At 50.4% G+C, this 21303-nt stretch overlaps 2 long non-coding RNA genes across 2 annotated transcripts in view; one reads left to right on the top strand and one right to left on the bottom strand.

The window, feature by feature from the left end:
- LOC147649106 (uncharacterized) overlaps positions 1 to 21303 on the bottom strand; it is a 66476-nt gene that overhangs the window by 31047 nt on the left and 14126 nt on the right. The gene's annotated exons all lie outside the window — the stretch shown is intronic.
- Positions 3708 to 16306, top strand: LOC147649107 (uncharacterized). The gene is made up of 5 exons (XR_015279698.1): positions 3708 to 3792; positions 9578 to 13155; positions 15260 to 15338; positions 16003 to 16075; positions 16226 to 16306. It is a non-coding gene; the product is annotated as an uncharacterized LOC147649107 (long non-coding RNA).

The following is a 21303-nucleotide window of genomic DNA, read 5'->3' as shown; positions in this document are numbered from 1 at the left end:
CTTGTTCGGTCTCAGTTGTTCATTCTTTTATCAGCATTACAAGGTACAAGGAGCTATGTGCACTATGATAGAAAAGGGGTAAAATGGCTAACAAAGATCCTCTTCAGGTCTTTTATATGTCCATTTACCCAATTAACAGATGCCAACTAAATTATTTAGTTTTCTTAGCGACCCAAAGACCCAACACCTGTGTGCTGCACTGCGGCATTTTTTACCCAATCACTTACTACTACCCAAAAACCCTTAAGAGAAGAACATAAAGAAGCAAGGAGAAGGACAAGAGACAATACCCTAAATCTTCCATCTTGTCTCCTGTTCTCTAAACTACTTTTTCACCCAGTGAGTTAAGAAACTTTCTAATCTACACACTTATACTTTTCTATCTAGCTTTAACATTTGTTTTCATGTATCACCATGAAAACATGCTCATGAATTTCATGTCATATGAAATTCAGTGTTTCTTTGAATCCTAGAACTAAGTATTAGAAACAAGGGCACACACTCTGTATCCCAGACTCCAACACCAGAGTGAGCTAGTGAGGAAAATGCCTGGCCTGGCTGGGCAGGGAGCTTTTGCAGGAACTCAGGAACAAGATGAGGGTGCATCACCTTTGGACAGAGGGACAGGCAACTCAGGAAATGTTTAAGGATGTCGTTAGGTCCTGCAGAAAGAAAAGAAGAGAGATGAAAGCTGAATTAGAGCTTAACGTTGCTGCTTCTGTGAAGGAGAATATATCACATCTCACGGGAGCTGATCTGGCTCTGTCACTGGGGCCTGCACAGGAGTGGGTCACACCCCAGGAGCAGGATGAGCCCAGCTGTGACTAGAGTACTCACTCTACGGCTTTTGGCTGTCAATCTGTGCTCTGAGGAGACAAGGACAAGAGGGAGGTCTTTTGCATGGGATAATAGAGGATTTATTGCTCTGGGGAATGTTGGGGGCAAAAGACAGAAAATGCGAGCGTGCAACATCTGAAATAGGGAGGTGGTTCAAAGGGAGGGTCCAAAGCATCAGCTAATCAGAGATATCCTGGGGAGGGTAAAAGGCAGGGTTCACAAAATCATCATCCAATTGGGGCCCAAAGCACCAAGGATCCACTGTGACTCTGCAGGGCCCAAAGCACCAAGGATCCACTGTGACTCCACGGAGTGTCATGGAACTGTGGAGACCATTGTGACACTGCAGGGCCTCATGGAACCATTCTGACACCAAGCTGGCTGGGAGTGTGGATGTGCTGGAGGGCAGGAGGGCTCTGCACAGGGAGCTGGACAGGCTGGATGCAGGGCCCAAAGCCAACAAGGTGAGGTTGAACAAGACCAAGTGCCGGCTCCTGCACTTTGGCCACAACAAGGCCTGCAGTGCTCCAGGCTGGGGCCAGAGTGGCTGGACAGCGGCCAGGCAGAAAGGGAGCTGGGGCACTGATGGACAGCAGGCTGGACATGAGGCAGCAGTGTGCCCAGGTGGCCAAGAAGGCCAATGGCCCCTGGCCTGGATTAGGAATGGTGTGGCCAGCAGGAGCAGGGCAGGGATTCTTCCCCTGTGCTGGGCACTGCTGAGGCCACACCTCGAGTGCTGTGTCCAGTGCTGGGCCCCCAATTGAGGAAGGCCATGGAGGGGCTGGAGCGTGTCCAGAGAAGGGCAACAAGGCTGCTGAGGGGTCTGGAGCACAAGTCCTGTCAGGAGTGGCTGAGTGTGGTGGGTTTTAGCTCCAGCTAAAATCACCAGAGTACTTCCTTCTTTCTTGCTGTGAGATAGGGATTAGGAGAAGAGCAAAACAGGCTTAAAACTTAAAAGGAATAAAAATACTTTATGGTTAGGTCTACAAGAATAAGAAACAAGAATAAAACCTCCAGAAACCTTTCCTCCCTCCAGATCCAACTTTTCACTTTCCCAAGTGACATGGCAGACACAAAACCTGGGATGTTAAAGCAGTGCCAACTATACAATAGTCTTTTCATCAGTCTGTGCAGGGAGAGGAGTTTTCTCTTGTCATGCCATGGAGAGTTCTCCACAAGAAACAGTTTTCTCGTGGCCTTTCATTTGTACAAATGGCAGTCACCCGGGCACAAACTCTTCCCTCTCCTCCCATTTTCACACCACTCAGAGGAGCTGTCCCCCCGAACATCCGGCCACATCAAGAATGCTGCTTCTCAATGCTGCATTGGTGCTGAGGAGTTTTGATTTTAGGGAATTTTGGGCACACTCCCAGTGCCAAGGAAAGCTGTGTCCCCTGCTGTTCACAGACAGAGCAGGGCTGCTGGGAGATGTGGTGGTCAGAGGCTGCTTGGGGTACAGTGACCATGGAATAATGGAGTTTTCAATATTCTGGGACAGAAGGAGGGGCAGCAACAAAACTTCTACTCTGGAATTATGGAGGGCAGACTTTGGCCAATTCAGGGTGCAGATTTTGGGAATATTGAATCAGGTACTGATTTTTTTAAAGGAAACAGCCCTTAAAAACAAAGAGGTCCAGGAAGGATGGACACATTTCCAGAATAAACGTCTCAAAGGATCAGGAGATGCCTGTCTCTGTGTTTAAACAGTGAGGTAGTGAGGAAAATGCCAGGCCTGGCTGGGCATGGAGCTTTTTCCAGGAACTCAGGAAAAGATGAGGGTCCATCACCTTTGGACAGAGGGACAGGCAACTCAGGAAATGTTTAAAGATGTCGTTAGGTGCTGCAGAAAGAAAAGTAGAGCAGTGAAAGCTCAGTTAGAGCTTAACCTTGCTGCTTCTGTGAAGGATAATAAATATGTTTTTATAAATACGTGAATGGCAAAAGGAGGGGTAAGGACAACCTCCATTCCTTATTGGGGGGATGAGGTTATCAAAGATGAGGAACAGGCTGAGAGACTTAAGCCCTTCTTTGCCTCACTTTTCAACAATAAGACAGGTTGCCCTCAGGACAAGTGTTCTCCTGAGTTGGTAGATGGCACAGGGAGCAGAACAGACCCCCTGTAATCCAGGAGGAAGCAGCTGGGGACCTGCTGAGCCACTCAGATGCTCACAGGTGTCTGTGATACCGGATGGGATCCATGCTAGGGGCATGTGGGAGCTGGTGGATGAGCTCCCCATGCTGGTCTCCATCATTTACCATCAGTCCTGTCTGACCAGGGAAGCCCCAGAGGACCGGAGTAGCCAGAGTGAATCCCATCCCCAAGAAGGGCTGGAAGGAGGATCTGGGCAACTCAGGCCTGTCAGCCTGAGCTCGGTGCCTGGTGAGGTTTTGGAACAGATCACCTTGAGTGGCATCACACGGCACCTCCAGGATGGCTGAGGGGTCAGAGCCAGCCAGCGTGGATTTCAGTGTCTGCATTGATGGTCTGGATGGTCTGGATGGAGGTCTGCTTGGCCAGCTCATAGCCAGCACCTCCAGCTCAGCAGGCCTTGATGTCTGCATGGCAGACAGAGGTGTCTTGGACTGTTGCAGGATGTACAGGGTTCCTTTGCTTTTGGTCCAGTGGGTGAGGGAATGAGTACTCTTCTTGTGGGGAGGTCTAGTAACACTGCTCAGGGCATAACTGAGCACCTAGGAATCATTGATTCAGACATCACAGGGTGGATTTACGCCGTGGTTACCATGCTCACCCCACCAACACTGCAGGGCCCAAAGCACCAAGGATCCACTGTGACTCCACGGAGTGTCATGGAACCGTGGAGACCATTGTGACACTGCAGGGCCTCATGGAACCATTCTGACACCAAGCTGGCTGGGAGTGTGGATGTGCTGGAGGGCAGGAGGGCTCTGCACAGGGAGCTGGACAGGCTGGATGCAGGGCCCAAAGCCAACAAGGTGAGGTTGAACAAGACCAAGTGCCGGCTCCTGCACTTTGGCCACAACAAGGCCTGCAGTGCTCCAGGCTGGGGCCAGAGTGGCTGGACAGCAGCCAGGCAGAAAGGGAGCTGGGCCACTGATGGACAGCAGGCTGGACATGAGGCAGCAGTGTGCCCAGGTGGCCAAGAAGGCCAATGGCCCCTGGTGAGGGGTCTGGAGCACAAGTCCTGTGAGGAGTGGCTGATTGTGATTGGTTTTAGCTCTAGCTAAAATCACCAGAGTACTTCCTTCTGTCTTACTGTGAGATATGTATGAGGAGAAGGGCAAAACAGGCTTAAAACTGAATAGGAATAAATAAACTTTATGATCAGGTCTACAAGAATAAGAAACAAGCATAAAAGCTTTAGAAACCTTTCCTCCTCCCACACCCAACTTTTCCTTTCCCAAGTGACAGGGCAGAGACAAAACCTGGGATGTTAAAGCAGTGCCAGCTATACAATAGTCTTTTCATCAGTCTGTGCAGGGAGAGGAGTTTTCTCTTGTCATGCCATGGAGAGTTCTCCACAAGAAGTAGTTTCCTTGTGGCTCTTCATTCCTACAAATGGCAGTCACCCGGGCACGAACTCTGCCCTCTCCTCCCATTTTCACACCACTCAGAGGTGTGTTCATGGGCCATGAGCTAATGGGTATATTTAAAGGATGAGTTATTCAAAGGCAAAACTCCTCTTCATCTCTGAGAATAGAGGTTTTCTTCTTCTCTCCCTGGGGACAAAGGGTCTTCATCAGCTCTCATCTCCCTCTCTCTCTGTTCAAGCTCTCATGGGATCACAGCTACTCCACCATCTGCTTGGCTTCATCAATGGATACCTTTGCCCAGATCTACAGCTTGAATACTTCAATTCCCCAATACTCTTTCATGAATTAAAGGTGTTATTTTTCAGAACATTATTATTCATCTCCATGATCCTACCAAAAGACTATTTCAGCTTATTAGAGCATCTCCTCATTCTCCTTCCATCTCAGGCTTGATTCCTTCTTTTACTGACCTTGATGTTTCACGTTGTCTTTTTCCGTGTCACTTGGTTCTTTTCTTTTCCTGGAGAGAGGATTAAAGTCTGCAGGTCTCCTGTGTGCAGTGCAAGGGTTAAATGTGGCCCAAGCCATGGCAGGCAGTGGTGGTGTGGGATTTCAGGTGTGGCTGGTGCCAGCTCTCAGGAGCTGTCTGTGCGGGCCGGGGGGCAGGGGGGGTGTTGGCGAGTGTCATCAGCCGTGGCCTGGCCCAGCCTGGGGGCCGGGGGCTCCCCTGGGAAGGGCTTTGGCCACCCCGCTGGAACGGGACCCGGAGGGCTTCCCGGGAAAGCCAGCACCGCAGCAGAGCCTGGCCTGGCCTGGCCTGGGGGATCCCGCAGTCTCCATCTCCCCCCGGGAGCAGCTGGGCTCCGGCCCAGTCCCCCCCAGGCCGCACAGGCCACGGGGGAGCGGGGCCAGCCACACCACAGCTCTGCTGCCTTTCAAGGCTGCAAAGAAAGAGACCTATTCCTGTCCTTGGGTGTTTAAAAGGTGGCATTCCCAAAGGTGAAGTTCCTTTTCAGTGGTGCAGAATGCTGTCAGTTGTCAGAACTGGCCAGCTCTTGGCTTGATCTCAAGCACAGAAGGAACTCCCCACAGCCTCTCTCAGAGGAATCACTGCTGTGGGGGTTTCCCACTTCTTTCCCTAAATGCTAAACTACCACACCCTTTGACCATAACATAATTCTCATTATTCATAAGCACAAAGGCCTTATTTAAAACCAAAAGTCTTGCTCCAGTATTAATCAAAAATTCTACTTATTTTTCTTTTTTTCTCAATTTCGTTTTTATAACCAGCAGGTCTGTTGGGGTGGACTCCCCAGGTCCCCTTCAGTCTTCTTGTGGATGTGTGACTGCAACCACCCCTCCTTTCCCTTGTTTCTTTTGGCTATCTCACTTCCACTTTGGACGCTCATTTTTCCAGTGACCAAATTCTCCACAGTACACACATTGGTCTCTACCCAGTTGAGATGGGCCTCGTTTGGGTGGTCCTTGTCCATCCCTTCCTTTCCCTTTTCCTTCCTCCTGTACCACTGCTACTAGCTTCTCCATTTCTTGCTTATATCCCTCTTCTCAATTGCCGAAAACTCTCCATGCCTCTTCCAAGAAGGCTTCTAAGTTTCAGCCATCTGCCCCCCAAAGCTTTTGGAGTTTACACCTCATGTCCCCTGTGGATTGTTCCAGAAATAGATGAACTAGCTGCTGTATTCCTACTTCAGAGCCCGGCTCCAGTGGTGTGTGTCTGTGCATCGCGTCCTTCCAAGGATCTGGGAATTCCCAGGGAGATTCCCAGGGACCTTGTTTGATTGCATATAAGGCTGCCCAGTTCATGGTTTTAGGTCCAGCCCTCTCCACTCCCTTCACTCTCCACTCCTGGCAGCTTTCTGACTTTCTCCTTCCACTCAACTGATTTGGATCCCATTGTGGGTCCTGGAGAGGAAAGTATTCTTTTCCATCCATTTGTAATGTTTTATAATGGTCCTTTGCCAGGTCCCCTGCTGGTTTTAGAACCAATTGTTTCTCAGTTTTGGTTAATGCATCTAATAACAATTGTGTGTCACTTCAATCTGGGTTATGTTGTTTGACTATATATCGTAAACATTTGGCAGTGTTTACTGGGTCACTCTGATAATTCTTTGTGACCATTTCTCTGGCCTCTGTGTCGAGAGGAGAAAAGGGTTCCTTAACTACCATTGTCCCTTCTGGTCCTATTGCTTCCCACAAGGGTGCCTGTAGTCCCTGCTTTCTGCTCCGGGATGCAATCGGGCTACCTGGGGGTGTTGGGGCTGATGCCCCCTTAAAGCTGTCGGGAGGAGGTGGAGGGGAAATGGAGCTTCCAGGTGTGGAGGGGGCAGAGGGGCAAATGGAGCTTCCAAGTGCACCTCTTCCTCCTGCTGCCTCCTAAAGGGAGGGCTGATTAAATGAGTACAGTTCTGTTCTTGCTGGGCTGCTGCTGGATAGGCCTTACTCAGCCTGATGCACCTCTGGCCGAGGCTGCAGCTCCAACAGCACCGTTTGAGCTTCCCTTTGTTGGCCTCATTTTCTTTCTCAAGGGCCAGCACCAAAGGATCAGAGAGAGCTTTGATCCCACAGTCCCTCTGCCATTCAGGGTTATTCCAGAGGGAGAAAAACATATCACAACCCCAAAGCTCATCCCACTTCCCCTGGTGTCTAAGAAAAAGAATGAACTGCAGCAGGGTGTTGTACTCTGCTGTGCTACTGGGGGCCACCTTGCACCGTCATCCAGGCGATCCAACAGCCACCTGTGAGAACAATATTTTATTGAACTCTTTTTGTTCTCAGTGCCCCCAGTGCTTGTGATTTCTTTCCAATGTGCTAAGACACATCCCAGTGGGCTGGCTCTCGGTACCTCTCTGCTCTGTCCTGCCCCCATTATCTTCTCCTTCTTGTCTTATCCCATTTCCACCTACATTTTTACTCACAATTTCCCGAAGTTCCCCACTCTTCTTCATGCACAACCCAAGTCTGAGGCACAAAATGGGTCCTTCCACACACAAGCTTTAAGATCTCAGGCTCACGACCAACCTGTCCTCGCTCACACTGCGGGCACCCCCTGGGCTGTTGGGCAGAAGAGCAGTGCCAGCGTGGTGCACAAACCTTACACTGGAATAATACCCACACAAAATGTTGTCCCTGTTGTGAGTGAAACACCCCAAGAGCACAAATACACACTATTGCTGGCATCCCTTCTGTCCCTTCTGGCATTTCCAGATCTTTAGGAGAGGGCTGTTCCCAATCCAAAGCTGTGATCTTTCCGGCAGAAGTTTGATAAACTCCCTCTAATAACACCCGCTCGTTCCCTCTGTCTGTCCAGTGGTGTCCTGGGATTACAAACTCCCAAGGGTCTGGGCCAAACCTCTGGGGCAGAAGTAGTCCTTTAATTTGCCTTGCCAGGCTTGTAGCGTTCTTTCAGCCCTTCCATCACTTATTATGACTAATAAGATTGAACAACCAGTGTATTCAACACAGAAAGTGAAGGAAAGTTACCAGTGTGCTGGGATTATAACTTTTGACACAAGACATCAGTATTGCCACAGAAATACACACAAATCACTAAAAGCTCTGCAAAAATACACAACTGCTAAAAATCCTACAATGGAGGATAAAAAACCCAAAAAGACAGTCTTTGAGTCACGCACTACATTTGTAATTGTCCTAACCATGTCTCAGCCACTCAGTCACTCACACACAAACAAAAGTCTGGACATAACACACTTCACCAAACAGCAGCATTAACACAGGGGTTCGTTCCAGCCCCCTCAGAATTGCCAGTGGCCAATCCCTTTGGTCAATGAACCCCCCTTTGCCGGCCCCAGCCGGTCCCCTCCTGCCGGCCGCGCAATCAGCCCAAGCGGTCCCTGCACCGCTCACTGACCCATGGTCACTTGCAAGCCCAGCTTACCCCAGCAGGGTCAAGGCTACGCGCAGGGACGTCTCCCTGCGGCTCAGCAGCAGCAGCCCTTTAGTGCAGACCCCCCGAGGCTGGATTATAATACAAACCCTTTGATCCACGGGCAGCAGGTTCCTCGTCTATCCCTGCGCTGAGCGCACCAGTTGAGGAGTACCCCGAGAAGATCCCGGGGCGCGCCTTGGGGAGTCCATCCCCTGTCTGCTCCCACAGGGGGATAGAGAGGACTCCTGCCTGGCTCCTCAAAACTGACACATGGAAAGACTCTAAAACTGCAGTAGTTTAAAGCAAGTTTGATTATTTGTTATTGACAGGTGCCCGGGCACACGGAGGATTGATCCTCCAAAGACGTGTGCAAAGGTCACAAGGCACCTGTGAGGGTCTGATTAAGACCTTTTTGTAGAGTCATTCTCTATTTATCCCCAAAGGTATTACATATGCATAGGATTGCACAATTTGCCTCATGCATATTCATTTCTTGGCCTCTCCCATCCCCATTCCATATGGTAATGAGATCCATGCCCCTCTGGGCATGCACAGTTCACTATGGTGGTCACTGAGGGGTGTTCAGGGATGAAGGCTCCGAACTGTCCAAACCCCTGGGTCAGCTCTGTCCAGCTCAGGAGCCTGAGGGCCTCTTTCATCTCAGTGTTTTTTCTTTCCTAGGGGACTATGTTAAATAGATGTGATAGCCACTATACAGTGGAGTAAATAATTCTGATTAAGACCTTTTTGTCGAGTCATGATCCTAATCAATCACATCTCTATGTATATAAATACTTCTGCTTTGCTGTTCTTCATGTTGAGGGACAAAGTTGTACAAAGGTTCAATTCCACCTCTATAATCCTTTACACACAAATCCTTTACAAATCCTGGGGCTGGTACTTGATCCAGGCACTCCCAGGCTCCTCTCACAGAAGGAGTTTAGAAAGCCTGGGGGTCCTGGCTTGGGGGATCTTGGGGTGTAATTGGGGTGTTGGGGGTCCTTTCTGCACCTAGTGACCCAACAGGAACTTCTCTAATAACCTTTGCCTGAAGCTCCCACTGTGCCCATGACAGGAGACCCTGGCAGTGTTGGTGACATCCTGGCTCTTTGGCAGCCTGGGCACTGCTGGGATGTCACCCTGGAGCCCCTGGCAGTGTCTGTGACATCCCAGCTCTTTGGCAGCCTGGGCACTGCTGGGATGTCACCCTGGAGCCCCTGGCAGTGTCGGTGACATCCCGGCTCTTTGGCAGCCTGGGCACTGCTGGGATGTCACCCTGGAGCCCCTGGCAGTGTCGGTGACCTCACTGTTCTTTAGCAGCACAGGGATGTCACCACTGGACTCCTGTCACTGCCTGTGACAAATTGGCTCCCTGGCAGTGTGGAGACACCTCTGTTGTCACCCTGGAGCCCTGGGACTGTCACCTCACGACCCTCAGGAAGATGAAGGAGCCCTGGGATGTCACCAAGGAGCCCCTGGGACTGCAGGTGAGCTCACAGCTCTTCAGCAGCCTGGAAACCCTGGGATCTGTTCATTCCTGCTCTGCTGAGGATGGATCCTCAGCACCTTGGAGGGAGGTTCCCTGATGAGTTTTACTTCTCCAGAGGCTTGTTCAGTCTTCAGCTCTTCAGCCCAGGAATTCAGTCCCTAAAACTCATTAAGATTTCAAACCACTCCAACAAGACTAGCCCCTGTGAGTAATTTAATTTCATATCTTCAATTCTTCTGTAGTTAATTATACAGATTTTAGAAGTGTATTCAAAAAGAATATACTATATTTTTAAATAGTGCAGGGTTTTTTATCCTATTTAGTTTTGTTTTCCTGTTTATATATTGATATCAGCAATCTCCAGTTGATATCGATCCTGAGCACCTCCTAAATCACTCTGAATAGATCTGAAAATCAAGTCCCTTTGTTATCATTCAGGAACACATAATCACGGAATGATTATATAAAGGTGCTTTATTGAAGAGCTCTGGGTGTCAGGGGTACACATACCCAAATCTGACTAATCTTGGTTTTGAGCTGAACATGTTCTTATACTCTATCATTCTATAACTTATATATTAATTATTAAACTTACATTGTTCTATTGTATGCATTGATTTTACCCAAGAATGGATTTCTCATGATCCCCCCTCAAACCCCTAACATAGTTTCTCATGACTCTTTAAACAATAATTATATCTAATCACATCTGACAATTGTATCATTTACCATACACTGCTTACACAGGTGCAGTTTCACAGGATCTTAGCAAGCACAAGGCCTAACATTTCCCAGGGCCTACTTTTAACACTCTTCCGAGGGCTAGCCAAGCCTTTCTTCCTCACTCTCCTAATTTCCTATGATTTTAAAATCTTTTACTATCACTGTTTATGGCTGACAATCCTTCAGACGTTGTCCCTAAAGCCCCCCATCTCAGGGCTGGGCTCTCATCCCAGCCCTGGCCCCCAGAGCAGCTGAGGAATGGAGCCACATCCAGGGGTGTCCCCAGGGCTCAGGACTGGGGCCAGCTCAGTTCAATCTCTTTATTGCTGCTCTGGCCCAGGGCACCCAGGGCCCCCTCAGGCAGCTGCCAGGGGAGCCCAAGCTGGCTGGGAGTGTGGCTGTGCTGGAGGGCAGGAAGCTCTGCAGAGGGATCTGGGCAGGCTGGAGCCATGGGCCCAGGACAATTGGATGAGGTTCAGCAAGGCCAAGGGCCGCGTCCTGCCCTGGCCTCACAACCAGCCCAAATCCCTGGCCGTGCCCTGGCCCTGATCCCCACAGCCTGGCCTGTTCCCTTCATCCCTGCATTGCCAGGGACTCTGTGGGACACGGCAGCTCTGCTGTGCCCATGGAGGGAGCTCCAAGTGCCACCACTGCACTGGGAACCACAACTCAGCGCCTTTGTGTCCTTTGGGGCTCAGCAACTGGGGACACTCAGAGGCACAGCAAGTTTCTCTTCATGGCCAACAGAAAACATGGAAACATGATACAATTTGAAAAACATCAAAACTCTTCACTCAGCAATGTGACACAACCCAGCAGCATCTGACGTGCCCACGATCCACCAGGGATATCCATACAAAACCATTTTTAGAGAAAGGGAATTGGAAGAGGCATGAACACAATTAAGATGTTTCATGATGAGTTATTTGAAGTTCTGAAAGACTGGGCAACTCCCTGAAGCTCCAAGTGTGAAGCCACTCATTTCATAGACATTGGAATGCCCAGAGTACAGGGACAGGAGGAAGTCTGGGAGCAATGGGAAGGACACAGATGCAGCTGCTCTCGTTAAGAGATGTCCTTAGACACGGCCATTTAAACAGGAGAGGTGGAAACTCGTGAATGAGGAAGAACATGAAATAAGAGACAGAATATTGGTAACACAAATTGAGGGAAAGATCAGTATTCCTTCTCTTGACATCGTACAATTCCAGGTGGGAAAACTTTGACATTATTTAGAAGTACTCAACTGACCCAGCTGATGAGATGTGCTCGTGCCCTCACAAGCTGCATGCCGCCGTTCCTCGGTAGGGCGGCCTGGCTCGAGGACGACACAGCGGCTCCCTCAAGCCCGCTCGGACCATATGCACACAGACACCAATGTGGTGCATGGCAAAATGGCGTTTTTTAGGAAGCTGTTCTGCTTCTTATTCCATAAGTTGGCAGCGTCACTTCTGCCTGCTCCCGTCGAGCACTGACCGGGACGAGAAGGGTAGGAGGGAGAGAGGCGGGGGAGGCACGCCCTGTCTCCTCGTACAGCACGAAATCTTCCGATCGGTGAGTCTAACTCCCTGAACTTCTCCACATTTCCCCCCCTTCCCATGATGTATTAAAAACTATCTAAAGTGGTAAACTTTAAGAACTACAAAGGGGACTAAAATTAGCACTATAAATTGCAACAGGTAGCACTGTTATAAGAATTGGAACTGTTAGTTGCTGAAAGCCTAAAACACAGTTAAAAGGTGATGAATGTTCAAAACTTTTAAAACTGAAACTTAAAGTAACTGCTGGCATTGGACTAACATAACATTAACTGTTTCTAGGCGTCTTTTGATAAAAGCTGTTAGTTTGTTTAACACACGGGGTCCAAAAGTCAAACTAAGACTAGCATTGAAATAGGTCCAATCAGGGTGGATATTAGGGTGGTCTGCCACGGGGATTGGTTGAACCAGGATTTGAACCAGCTTTGTTGGGCTTCTCTCTCTGCCTTCCGTCAGGTCAGTCTTTCTCGTAGTTCCGCCATGGTGTCACTCACAACTCCGGTGTGGTGTGCATAGAAACAGCACTCTTCTTTCAGGGTGAGGCAGAGGCCTCCTTGCTGCATGAACAGAAGATCAAGACCCCGCCTGTTCTGTAAGACAACTTCAGAGAGTGAGGAGACTGATTTTTCTAGAAAGGATATAGATTTTTTGATCCTTTGCAGATCTTCGTCTACAGTCATCTGTAATTGTGAAAGACTCCGACTCTGGGTTACCAGGGCTGAGACACCAGTGGCTGTGTTGGTCACTCCTAGTCTGAGCAACATTGCTATTGATAGTCCTGTTAGCAGCTCTCTTTTCTGAAGGTGGCTGGCCTGCTCAAGGTATGGGTTCATTTCTTCTCCGGAATGGTATAGGACCCTGGGGATGACAGCAGCTAGCACACAGAAGTCAGCCGAAGCGTTCAAGTTTTCGGTAAAAACACATGGGCTTTTGCAGCCCAGTGCAGTGGCAAACCCATGTGCCGGACAAAGGGGCGATTGCCCATTTCTTGGATTTGTCTGTTTGTATGGTAGTTGCACAAACCTCTTCGTCAGCGGTGGTTGTTTCGCCCAAGCACACCCCCCGCCCGGTCATGCGACTAATAGTGATCCTACGAGATGGTGATCCGCTGCGGCATTGGAGCGGGGCCTGAGCGCTGGACCACAAAGGTAAACTGTTAAGAGCTACAGCCTCATAGAAGGGGGGTTGTGTATCATAGCATAGCCAACAAGACTGTGTAGCATTGGGGTTAGATTGATTTAAAGGCAAAAAGGTAGCGTCTAGCATTTGGTAAAGCGAATGAGAAGCGGTTGCTCTAGATTCGTTGGGAGAAGATTCCTGTGTAGGCAATGGGTACAAATTGTTGAATTGTGAGTTTTCTGACTGTACTACAATGTTGGGCCAACTGCTTTAGGCCTCACAATTGGGAGCCGGATAATTTGTACCACTTCGCCGGGATCTTTGCCTGGCTTATTCAAGAATACTGACCACATTCTTCCTGTGGTCCAACTTGCGTCAGTTGGCTGTAAGACCTGCATGATCATTCAATGACAGACCTTAGACCGGTCATTGTAAAAGCCATAAAACACCTGTCCTATGAAATTAAAACTAGGCTGCATACAGCCCATAGGACCCCAAGTTACCTGCAGAAATTCATCTGCTCTTGGTGGTGCCCACCTGTTACTCAGGACTATTGTTTCACACCCCCAATAGCCACAAAACCAATGTCCTAGCTGGTAACAATAGTCTTTGCCAGGCTTGGAGGCTGAACACCACACCAGTATGACTGCTACAGCTCAGAACGAGGATGGATGTCATGTGTTACCACGCTGGGGAAAATATCTCGAATGAGCACAGAAAACCTTGGGGTGCCTGCTGTAGTGACTTCTTGTATTACTCTATTGTTCACGGGATCGCGAAGAGCCCATCGGTATGGCTGATGGAAATTGGGATCAAACCTGGCTTGTGCCACAATCAGTGGCCACAGGAGCAGGATTGCACAACAGTACCAGGGTTGCATGGATTTTACCAGGGGTGAACTCCAGGAAGTGGCCAGGGTGTTTGCAGGCTCGTTCTTCATTTTCTCCGCTCTGGAATACAGGTTATAGTGGCATCCAAGGGAGTAGTCCTGTAAATAGAAACTCAACATTTCCATTAGCATCACCTTGTGTATTCAATTTAAGGTCTGGCTTAATGGATTTCAGAGGACACCATTTAATCTCGCCGTCTTTTTTAACGGCAGCATACCCATGTCTGGCTAGGACCAATTGCCACCCCCACTCCCATTGACCTAACTCATTTTTGATGGTAACTAGCAGGCCTTCTAGCGCTTGGGTAGCCCAATGTTTCTGGGCAGGGCTACTTTTACTGTCTCCTCTAGAAAACTGATTTAATGCTAATAGGGCAGTGGCTAACAAGCACGCTTGATCTTTGGCCGGAATGGTGCTGGAAAAATGGTGACTTAGCCAGCACCTCTAGTTTTGTCTTCAGCACCTGGTTGGCACGCTCAACTATGGCTTGACCGGTGCTGTTATAAGGGATATCGTGGACTAAAGTGATGCCCCATTTAGAAGCAAACTCTTTCGTGGAACTAGAGACAAAATTTGTTCCATTATCAGTTTTTATACAGCTCGGGATGCCGAGCCGTGCCACGGCCGTCAGCCAATGTTGGATGGTCACTTGAGAGTTGCTTTTCTGGTGCTGCGTAGTCACGATCATTCCGCTATAGCTGTCAACGGTTACAGCTAGCCAGGCTTGGGGCTTCAGCAGTTAGCAAAGTGTAAAATCAGTCTGCCACAGCGCTGAGGCCATGAGGCCTCTAGGGTTGATTCCACAGGACCATAGCAGTGCTTTTTGGCAATGGGGGCACGTGGCTATTATATGTTTCACGTCGGTGGCAGAAATTCCACATTTCTTGACTAGCACCTTGGCCCTGATGTGGAGTAATTCGTGAAGTTGGTGCGTGCCCTTGAGGGTCCACAACCCCTTGGTGGCAGCGTCCACTTTATCATTTCCGGCTTGAAAGAATACTTTAATTGGGTCATGACTGTTAATGTGGATAACAGATATGGTGCCTTTCCTGGAATACAATGCTTTTTCCAGCATTATGGCAGTTGTGGACATTGCTACTCCTGGCCCTGACATGGACAAAGTTTGGCGACAGACATTGAATCGATGTTGAGGTGCTCAGTGGTGAACAGTCTGCATGCCAGGACCACGGCTGACGCCTCTAGCTGTTGAACTGAAAGATTATAATAAGTCATCTTTACGCAGTGCCACTGCTCTTTTGACTGCCACACTACGGCTGCGGTCGAGGTAGTTGAAGATGCATCAGTGAAAACCATTGGTCCTGGTAAGGGCCAGTCCTTGACTTTCTGTGGAAGGTCGATGTCTATGATTGTTAAAAACCGTGTCCAAGGTGGTTTGATGGCATACCGAATCTCCCCCCCAAATCCTGTAAGGGCTAGGGCAAAGCACTCTAATACCGCAGGTGACTGTGCTGGGATCTGTTTACAAACAGGTAGGTATATGGTGGATGGCTCAATACCAAGATGACTCAGAGCAAGTTTTCTGCCCCTTGCGACCAAATTAGCGAGGCACTCAACTCTGGGGGAGAACGTTCATGATGGCTTTCCCAGCACTACCCATTGTATCGGCCGAGCCTTATCGGGGGGCCCTTGGGCTAATGCTCCCACTCCCCCTCCTGGGAAACGCTAGAAAGCGTGCTTAAGTGTATCTGTTGTTCGATGTAGTCTAGGGAGCTAGTTGCCTCCGGTGTCAAAGTTTTCCATTCCCATGGGTGCTTTCCTTTCAGGAGACCGCACAGAGGGGCCATGACCTTGGGGGGTACCAATACAATATTGCAGAGCCACTGTAAGGATCCTACTAATTGCTGCATGTCGTTGAGGGTTTGAATGTCTCTCTTGATTTTTATCTGGCAGGAGGGGGTATGTAATAGTCTGTAATTCCGACCCCCAGAAAGGTCATACATGGTCCTCTTTTTATTTTGGCGGCAGCAATCCCGAATCCTTTCACTTCCAGTGCTGCTGAGATGGCTGAAATAAGTTGTTCTACTTGGGTCGCTGATGGGTGAGTGACTAGGATGTCATCCATATGTTGTATGATGGTTGCAGCTGGGTCACTACTCCAAACCAGTGTCAGCACTCTGTTGACTGTGATCTGGCAGATGGTGGGCGAGTTGACCATGCCTTGAGGTAACACTTTCCACTGGAAACGCAGGTTTGGACGCTGGCCATTTGGGAACATGATGGAGAAAGCAAACTGTTTCCTGTCTTCTTCATGCAGCGGTATCGAGAAAAAGCAGTCTTTAATGTCCAGCACTGCGCAGGGCTGTCCCTGCGGTATCATTGAATTCATAGGTAACAATGTCTGTACAGGGCCCATGGGTTCGATTGTTTTGTTTACTTCCCGTAAGTCATGCAACAGGCGAAAACCCTTGCCCGATCGCTTTGGGATGACAAAAACTGGGGTATTCCATGGGCTTGTGTAAGGTTCAATATGATCATGTCGCAGCTCGCGCTCAACTAACGTGAGAAGGGCGGTCATTCGAGGCTTGGAGAGGGGCCACTGCATGACCCACACTGGGTCAGACGACTTCCATGTCAGCTTGATTGGCGGGAGTGGGTCTTTGGCAGTGGCCCTTAAGATAAATTTGTCACCTTAACTCTCAGCTGGCTCAACGCATCTCTTCCTAGCAGGGGCGGAGTCTTTGGCAGGACATATGGGAAGATAGTGATGGTTTTTTCAGGCCCTTTCTCGGCGTGGATTGTAATTGCAATTAGCTGAACACTTTTCCGTGCCCAGGATGTACCCCCAGCTCCACCCACCAGAGCAGCCTCTTCTAATTCCCAGCATGTAGGTCAGTGGGTCTCTGAGATAACCGTGACATCTGCCCCGGTGTCAATTAAAAATGGAACGCTGATGGTGACAAGGTTCGGGGAGTGTGTCCAAGGAGGTGTAGGGATGTCATAAAGACACTAAATCCCCCAAACCACAGGAGGGTTATCACAGTTTACAGCCATGGCCACCCAGGGGCTGGGGTGTTGGGGGCTGGTCTAGCCTTTTGAGGCATGAAGGGGTCCGCCTGGGCCGCTGGCATTGCTGCAAAATTGGCTGCTTCTCATGGAGGCATTGGGTTTGGAAGGTCCCCACCCCAGGGTGCGACGTAGTTGGGCCGCTTCACATTCCAAGTGGGAGGGGGCTGCACGCAGCCCGACTGCCCCCTCCCCTCCCTCCCCTTCCTGTTTCCTTGAAAATTGGAACTTCAGTCTTTAGCAAAATGACCCTTTTTCCCACAAGCCCAGCAAGGCCCCCTGGGTCGGGTCTGGCGGGGGGGATGTGAGGGGCATGTAGGAGGAGGTTTCTCTGATTGGGGACAGTTGATTGCAGCATGGCCCGACTGACCACGGTTGAAGCAAGCCATTACGTTAACGATTGCCGTCTGCACAACTGCCTGAATTGTGGCGAGATGTTCTTCCCTCGCAACATGTTTGGTCATGTCGGCGACGCTGGCTCCGGCCGGTAGGACCGCAAAATTTCTTTGGCGGTTGAATTGCACTGTTGGCGAAGGCATTCTGCTACGACCGGGCCTTTCACTTCAGCCGGCAGGGCCGAAGAGTCAACCGCTGCCTGCAAACGGTCTGAAAATTGAGTGAAACTTTCGCTCTTGCTCTGTCTTATAGTAGACCATGGGGATGGTTTGGCAACAACTCTGCAGGCTGAGCAGATAGCTTCTCTAGTGGCTCGGGTGGTTGCCGTGATTCCTGGGCCCGCAGGCCCTCGGCTTGCACTTGAGGGGTGAGCATGTTTGGGTCCATGCCCATCAGGCACTGCAGGTTGGAGCCATGAAATGGGTGATCTGCTCCGGTTACTAAAGCTAGCTGCTTTTTTGCAATTTTCCTCCCACTCTTGCTTAAAAACAATCATCCCTGCCCCATCGAAAATCAATCTGCAAGTCTGTTTGATGTCAAAAGGTAACATGTCATCTCCCCTGAAAATGCCATCAATGAGGGTGGAGACCATTGCTGAATTAATTCCTTTGTCTGCAATAGCCTTAATGACAGCCTGTATGTCTTTGGAAATATGTTCTCTGATTTCCGCCTTGCCCTCCTAATCGGACCGGAAACGCCAGTTGGGCCAACAGGGCCCAATCGGCACAGGAGATTCTTATCTTTTTCCAATCAGTAAGGGGGTTTCCTATGATTCGCCCTTTACTCGCGGAGGTGAGGGGGAGTTGCCTCTTAACTCGATATGCCCTTGTTACTTCCCTCTCCGAATCAGAGCTTGCTGTGGACCCGCCATCTGACCACCCGCCCTGACTGGTGTCTGAGTCAGAGCCGGAAGTCGACTGACTCGACATTTCCGGACTCCAGCATCTTTTTGTTGGGCTCCGGCCCTGCCTACCTCCCCTTTCGGGAGTGGAGCATTTCTTTCGCCTCGACTCGCCCCGCCTCCTGCTCACGGGGGTTCTGGCCATATAAAAGTATGTTTTTCAACGGGCACCCTGATTGGCTCTTTTTCTTTCACACGCATCCTCCCCCTCGGCCCAGCCGACCTCAGCGCCCCCCACCATGCAAATTTCCACCTCCAGTCGCTTGCGCAAGCTCGCGATGTCCATCGGTTCTGCCTCTACCCCACCACCTGCTTTCTCACTCCGCCCTCCCTCTTGGTATTCGGCGCCATATTGTGGTGCATAAGGCGGAAGCCTTTCTAAAACTTTTGACTCCAAGTCAGCTTTGGAGCGGCCAGTCTTGACAGCCTGATCGCCTCAAGGGGATAGAGCCTGTTCCGGCCCCATGGGAGTGCCAGGGCTTGGAGAGGGTATGGAGGACTCCTGCTCTTGTGAGGGCAGGGACTCAGTAGGGTCACAGTCAGCTGCCTGCGTGGCTGCCCCAACCCCCAATTTTGGGGTGATTCGGAGGCACATTTGCACGGCCTTCCATGTTTCCTGTTCCTGCGAAGCTTTCCGCAATGCGTATACAACCCTCCCCCATGATTTGAGCGATTTCCCACTGCCCGAGGACATAGTGTCCTCTGCGAGGGCGTCAGTGCACTTTCTCCATACTTCAGGGTGGAATAAATCCACCAGATCGATAGCTCCTACCTGCACCAATCTTGTAACTGCAAGGATAAAATCCTTGGGCTTGTAGTCGATCCCCCACTGCTTATGTACCTGAGTTACAACCTTCACGAGCGCCTCCATTGTCGCCGTGGGTCCGGGAGCATCCTCCCCGCCGGGCTGGTCCCACCGCTCCAGCCATCGTTCACTCGTCCAGGTGATTCCCGTCTCCTGGGTGATCATCCTGGGTTTTGGCACCATTTGAAGCCATTAAACCAGCAGGGCGGCCTGGCTCGAGGACGACACAGCGGCTCCCTCAAGCCCGCTCGGACCATATGCACACAGACACCAATGTGGTGGATGGAAATACGGCGTTTATTAGGAAGCTGTTCTGCTTCTTATTCCATAAGTTGGCAGCGCCACTTCTGCCTGCTCCCGTCAAGAACTGACTGAGATGAGAAGAAGGGTAGGAGGGAGAGAGGGGTGAGGGAGGCGCGCCCTGTCTCCTCGTACAGCACGAAATCATCCGATCGATGAGTCTTAACTCCCCGCATTTCCCCACAGCTGCAGGTCCCCTACAGCCCTGGAGGGCTCCTGTCCCATCTGCTCTGCTCCAGTCTCAAACAGGGACCAGCATTGTCCCAGCATCATCCGAGAGCTGAATGGGAAAGGATCTCAGCAAGTCTGCAGCCCAAGGTGTCAGCAGCAGGCCCAGAGCAGGTGGTTCAAGGCTTGATTTGGTGTGGATTGGCAAATGGCAAAGAACAGGGAGGGGGCAGCATGTCAGCACGTGGCTGAGGCCATGGGAACAAAGGTTTCCTGCTGTCGTGGCTGCTGTCCCCTCTTTCCCCTTGCCCCCATTGTCTTTTGTCTCTGGCCAGCCCCCGGTGAAGAGCCTGGCTCTGTGTTCTCCATCAGCTCCTGGGTGGCACTGCCAGGCTGGGATGAGGAGCCCCTGAGCCTTCCCTGCTGCGGGCTGGACAAGCCCAGCTCCCTCAGCCTCTCCTCACAGCCCAAGGGCTGCAGCCCCAGCTTGGAGGCCCTGGCGTGAGCCTGCTGCAGCTGCCAGACATCTTTCCTGCCCTGGGGAACCCAAGCCAGGCCCCAGGGACCGGGATCATGCATGTCCTTGATGTCCTGCTCACACAGCCCCGGCCCCTTGTCCCCGTGCCAGGCTCTGGGCTGGATCCTGTGCAACATCCTTAGGCTGTGGCTCCAGGAGCACCGGGGGGACAGCGGGGGACAGGGGACCCCACTGGGCATGGACAGTGTTGGACTTCTCTGGGGGGGTCAGTGTGAGGGGGGGCTGGGGCAGAGTGACCTCACACAGCCCCCTCTGATGTCACAGCCTGCTCTGTGACGTCACACAACTGGTCTCTGATGTCACAAACCACTCAGTGATGTCACACAGCCACATGGAAATGTCACATGTTATATGTAATGTAATGGTTCTGTGATGTCACAGCCAGCTCTATGATGTCACATCCAAATCTGTGATGTCACAGACATTTCTGTGATGTCAGATCTCCATCCTGTGATGTCACAGCCTGGCCTGTGACATCACACAACTGGTCTCTGATGTCACAAACCACTCTTTGATGTCACAAAGCCACATTGTTATGTCACAGCGAATACTGTGATGGCCTGCTCTGTGATGTCACACCTCCCCACTGTGATGTCACAGCCAGATTTGTGATGTCACATCCACCTCTGTGATTTCAAAGACAATTCTGTGATGTAACAGCCTGCTCTGTGATGTCACATAACTGATGTCTGATGTCAGAAATCACTCTGCGATGTCACAGAGCCACACTGTAATGTCACATCCTGCTCTATGATGTCACAGCCTGCTCTGTGACGTCACACAACTGGTCTATGATATCACAAACCACTCTGTGATGTCCTACAGCCACATTGTAATGTCACAGCCACCTCTGTGACGTCACAACCTGCTCTGTGATGTCATAGCCAACACTGTGATGTCACAGAAATCGACTATGATGTCACAGCGCATTCTGTGATGTCACAAACCCCTCTGTGATGTCACACATCCATATGGTGATGTCACAACCTGCTCTGTGATTTCACAATATGCTCTGTGACGTCACACAAATCGTCTATGACGTCATAGTGTGTTCAGTGATCTCACAGCCCGCCCTGTGATGTCACAGCCATCTCTATGATGTCACAGGCTGCTCTATGATGTCAGACCTCCACCCTGTGATATCACAGCCTGCTC

The sequence above is a fragment of the Cyanistes caeruleus genome, chromosome 28 (genome assembly GCF_971803275.1).
Source record: "Cyanistes caeruleus chromosome 28, bCyaCae1.hap1.1, whole genome shotgun sequence".
NCBI classification, from domain to species: Eukaryota; Metazoa; Chordata; class Aves; order Passeriformes; family Paridae; genus Cyanistes; species Cyanistes caeruleus.
Note: the sequence above shows the minus strand (reverse complement) of the source record. Positions and strands in the feature narration are given on the sequence as shown.